At 40.5% G+C, this 5,494-nt stretch overlaps 1 non-coding gene across 1 annotated transcript; it reads right to left on the reverse strand.

The window, feature by feature from the left end:
* Positions 1-3,886: 3,886 nt before the first annotated feature.
* On the reverse strand, positions 3,887-3,991 carry LOC131145341 (small nucleolar RNA R71). Its single transcript, XR_009134124.1, has one exon. It is a non-coding gene; the product is annotated as a small nucleolar RNA R71 (small nucleolar RNA).
* Positions 3,992-5,494: the final 1,503 nt, after the last annotated feature.

The raw sequence follows: 5,494 nt of genomic DNA on the forward strand, positions 1-5,494 counted from the left end.
CTGGATGGCTTAGTTTAGATTCAAAGCACGGAACCATAACTATTCAGTTCAAGTAGTGCTACCACACATCTCAAATAAAGTGTGGGAGTTGGATAGTCAATTTGGCATCAGGGAAGAGTAGTGTGCCCCCCTAGCGGTTCGGACCAGGCTAGGCAGGTCAATCGTACTTACAGACTTATCAGTTTTAGCTTAGAGTGGTAGGCCAACCATTTCTAGGTCCCGCCTACGGACCGCACAACCCAGTCATGTGGGGGTAATACATGACGTCAGCTAACTATCTATCCAGAGTATAATTCCAGTGTAATACACAGATATAACAAATGATTTGTATATATACAGAAATTTAGTATGTTATGTTGTATTATGTTTGATTCAAATTTTATACAGAACAGTTTTACCAGATTTTTCAAATGCAAGTTCGGTTATGTACAAAGTTTCTTTACTTATCAAATACAAATTATCATATACAGTATATGTCTAAAACAAAGTAATACTCATGTTGCCACACACTGATATTAGTCTATTTCTCTTATTAAGAGGTGTCTCACCTTAGCATTACAAACATTTCAGGAAACCCCGATAGACGTGTGGAGCGAGCTCTGAGATAGAGGAGTTCGTTGATACCACCCCAGTTGTAGGGTAAGCGGTCGAGTTAGGATTAGGGTGGATTATTGGGCTTGACTCTAAAATTTTTAGTCCTTTTGGGATGCATATGTGTATATATATATATATATATATATATATATATATATATATATATATATATAGAAGCAGTAAAACTCTGGTATCGTGTATAACTTTAAGTACAACATGGTTTCCGCTGCTTAGTTGACAGGTATGTACAAACAGGTGAATTCCCGGTACCTATGGGTCCGGGTTGACTTTGTTTACGTTTTATGGTATCAGAGTATGCTTATTAATATTATAAGGAAAAAAAATATAGCAGAAATTTGGGGTTGTTACAAGTGTGGTATCAGAGCCTAGGTTGCTAGGTTTTGTAGACTCTAGTGCCCAACAGAAACAATACTAGAGTATAGTAATAAATTTTGGAAAGTATAGAAAATGGGGTAGATCATAATTTTAGTGAGACGAAGTTGGGAAGTTATGATGAAAATTTAGGATTTTGTTGCGCAGTCTGGAAACAGGATTTCCGTAGTGGTTTCTGTGTCTTTTCTGGTGTGACGATTTCAAGAAAGTCATAGTAAACTATTATTGGGTTGTGTTTCTAAATTGCTAGACTGAATCTTAAATTGAAAATAAGGATAATAGGTTAATTGATAATATGAGATTTTAGTTGGATAAATATAATAGTTATGTTATGAAGATAGGGTCCTCATATTACGTTTACTTGCTTTTCAAGATGGACCCTTGAGGTAGCAGTGCTCATGCTAGTGGCAATGATGGCGCAGGGCCCTCTAGCATTGGCAGCGATGATTGAGTTGCAGTTCTGCGCAGTGTAGCTCAGCAGGTTATAGCTGAGATTGCATAGAGCTCTAGGGAGCAGGGAGACCCATCAGCAGGCTAGGGCTACATGATGAGTCCCTAAAATCTATGATTTTAGATCCTCATTTAACTATGCTTATCCTCATTTTATTATGTATTTACCCATAGTTATCATTGTTCACAGCTATGCAAGGTTTGTTTGCCTTTTCAGGAAAAACAAGACAAAACCATGGAGTTAAGCATTACAAGAAGTCAAGGAGAATTTGGAGGATTCAAAGTATGAATTCAAACATTTAGCCAAGCTCTAGAAGCTTCAAAGCATAAATGGACAAGAAGATGATGCTCAACCATGTCGCACGACCAGCAAACCACAGGGGTGACTTAGTCTTCCACTGCAAACTCCATGGTTTAGACTGTGATTAAAATGTTGCAAAGCTCGACCAAGTGCTACCAAGTGACCCACAGGGGTGACCACGTTGAGATGCTGAGACAGAACTAAAATTCAGAAGTACTGAGAGTCTCAACGAAGTTTTTGACCAAGAGACCTTCAGGAGCGGCTATGTCAAAATACTGAGACTTCTTGAAGATCTAGATACCGCAAGTCTCGACCATTAACTTGACCATCATGACCCTGAGGCACGATGAAGTCAAAGGCATTGGAGATTCGAATCCCTGACTTTCCGTGAGTCTCGACCAGGGTGCGCACAAAAATGACAAAGGGGCGACCTAGTCAACAGCGACGATCTTCTGCGCAAGATTTGCTGCAAACTTTCCTAAATTGTAAAACAAACTTTGTAAACCCTAGATCCTATAATTATTCACTATGAAAATGAGCTCTAGGTTCCTCTTTGGCCTCTCGTAGGTTAGTGACAGACTTAAGATGTCATTAAGAGCTAAGTTAGATTAGGAGTAGTACAGTTTTCAATTCCTATTTCAGTGTGTGCATGAAGTGTTCTTCGACCTGTGACAACTGACGACGTTCGTGTGCTATCCGTGTATATTACACGGTCACTCCTTTTGTAATTCCTGACATTGGTGACAGACGTTCTGAATAATAAAGGGATGATCCTTTTACTTTTTCTTTCATTTACATGCTTTCATTTACTACTTTCCATTTACCTACTGCGTGTTTGATGAAGGATTACTGATAAGAATAAGCACTTCTGCATTTTAGTCAGAGCTAAATAGTCAGCTATGGAATCGCAAAGGTGTTCATTCATCGTTGAGACAGGGTATACTCTGGTTCCCGACCGTGCCCCAGACGATTAGTGCACCCTTGCTACCCTATGCCCACGATCGCCCCTCTCCTGCCTTGGCCCGCTTGGGTTAGTACTTCTATGGAAGTCCTGATGAATGTAGATAGAGGCATCGTTTCCAGCGTCTGATTTGGACCACAATATCACTTTGTAGGAGTAAGGTAACTTATAAATTTACTTGCTTTCCAGTAGCATAGATTTACTTGCTTTCATTTAATTGCTTTCCAATAGTTAGAAACAACCACATTTTCAAAAGATCACCTTTACTTCTTTTTCATAAAAAGACCATAATAAACTAACTTGGAAGTGGTTTACTAACTACACTTCAAGTCCCCGTGGATCGACACCCGAATTAACCACTTTCTACTAAACTTGGGATAGTTAGGTTTATAAATATTATTTTTGGTAGTTACAAACCCAAGCCTTGGTGACCCTACCAAATTTCGGTGTCATTGTTGGGGACTTGGCTACGGTTATAAGCCAACTTCCACTTTAGAGTATTATTGCCTTACTCTTTTGATTTTCTCTCCTTTTATTTTCACTTTCTTACTTAATTTCTATTTTCTTTATTTTGTTTTCTATTTTCTATGAATGAATCTGTTTGCTTATACGTGTGTATGTTTTGTTTGCGTTCTTGGCAACCCGAGATATTTCCCATAGATCTTGAGATTGAAAAATCTCGTAGGTCCCTTAGGAAACCTATGTCTAATCCAAAGAAAGTTAAGTCATCTGAACTAAAAGCAATGGCCAAAGATAACCCACCGGTTCCCGCTGAACAAATCTCGGAACCCCATGCTCCTCACCTACCTGTGGTGGAAGAGCAACACCTACAGCCTCTTAGGGACTACTTTGCACCTAATGCATACACATCGCCATCCTGCATCTGGTTCCTAGATGTTTAGGAGGCCCAATTTGAGATTAAGACTTCAATCATCTCGATGCTACCCAACTTTCATGGGAACTCTACTGAAAATCCTTATCAACATCTGGATGAGTTCTTAGAAATATGTTCCACCATCCACATCCCTAATTTTAGTGATGATGTTCTCTATCTTAGGATTTTCCCATTCTCTCTAAAGGATAAAGCCAAATATTGGTCGACGTCCTTACAACCAAACTCGGTGACCAATTGGGCCACCATGCAATATGAATTTCTTAAAAAGTACTTCCCAATTGGGGAAAAAATCAGCTTCTAAAGTCATCACAAGTTTCTCACAAATGGATGGGGAACTCTTTTTTGAGACTTGAGAGCGCTTTAGGGACCTGCTCCATAAATGCCCACATCACTAAGTCCCAAAGTGGCAATTAGTCCAAACTTTATATGAAGGGTTCTCTAAGAGGGATAGGTCTATGGTTGATGCGTCGTGTGGAAGTATTTTCCGTACTAAGCACGAGAATGAGGCCTGGATTCTTTTTGAAAATCTGGCGAAAAATTCTCAGCAGCACATGGCTACCAAAAGGAGATTATGAGTTGGCCACTAGCCAAGATCTAGCCCCGACCTTGCATGCCATATCTAAAAAGTTAGATCAATGTCTATCCTTAGGACTGCAGACAACAATGTGTGTAGAGAATTGTGCAATTTGCTCCGACCCTTCCCATACATGTTACAATTGCCCTCACGCATATTCCCAGCCTTAGATTGTGTAGGAGGAAGTAAAGGCCACTCACAATTGGTATGATAAGCCATCTAACGACCCTTATTCAAATACCAACAATCCTAGGTGGGAACAACATCCTAACTTCTCCTAAAGGCCGCAAGCTCGAGGTTTTTAAAGCCAAAGACCTTAACAAAACCCTAATGATGTGCCTCCACGCCTATATCAAAATTTCCAAAACCATACGGACTCAACCCCTAAACCTTTAACCATTCAGCATCCACCTCCACCTCAATCCAAATATGATTCATTCCAAGAGATGGTGTTGACAGCCCTTAAGCGAATTGAAGCTAACTGTCAAGTGGACCGACAACTCCTTCACTCCCACTCCTAGTCTATTACAAAGCTAGAAACTACCATGGGAAAGCTAGCCATTGCTTTAAGTCAAAGCGATGAGGGTAAGTTACCAAGTCAACCCATCATGAATCCAAAAGGACAATATGGGATAGAATGTGAATCGGACGCTGGACCCTCCTCATACTATGAGCAGGTCCAGGTAGTAACCACATTTCAAAATGGCAGGCTGACACTTGAACAAGGTAAAAAGCATCCAAGCAGGAGGGAGACCCAAGATGAAAAATTGGAAGTACCCAACGCGGATTCATGCACTCTCTCTTCCTTTAGTCGGGTACACAGACCATTGAGTCTCACACCCACCACCAGAAGAACAACACCTCACTTTGCCCCCCATAGGTCTTTTCATAGCTACTCAGTGACACATCTAGCAACCCCACTTGCACCCTCTATATTCAGGAAAACAGCTTCCACTGAGTCAATCTGGGACATGTTTAAACAAGTGCGAATGGATAAGCCTCTCCTCGATGACATTGAGCAATCACCTGCGTTTATAAAATTCCTTAAGGACTTGTCAATGCAAGAGATAGAATCAAGGGTGCATATGGATGGTTTGGTTAAGCAGACCGAGCATCTGAGTTCCATAATACTAAAGCACCTGGTTCCTAAACTAAAAGACCCAGGCTCACCTACGATCTCATGTGTAATTGGTAATTACATCATTGATGGGGCTCTTCTGGATTTAGGTGCAAGTGTGAACATTCTTTCATACTCAACCTATCAGAAACTTAACCCAGGAGTGTTGCAACCCACCACGGTTTCCATATGTCTTGCTGATTGATCTC

This window comes from Malania oleifera, chromosome 12 (genome assembly GCF_029873635.1).
Source record: "Malania oleifera isolate guangnan ecotype guangnan chromosome 12, ASM2987363v1, whole genome shotgun sequence".
Lineage (NCBI taxonomy): Eukaryota > Viridiplantae > Streptophyta > Magnoliopsida > Santalales > Ximeniaceae > Malania > Malania oleifera.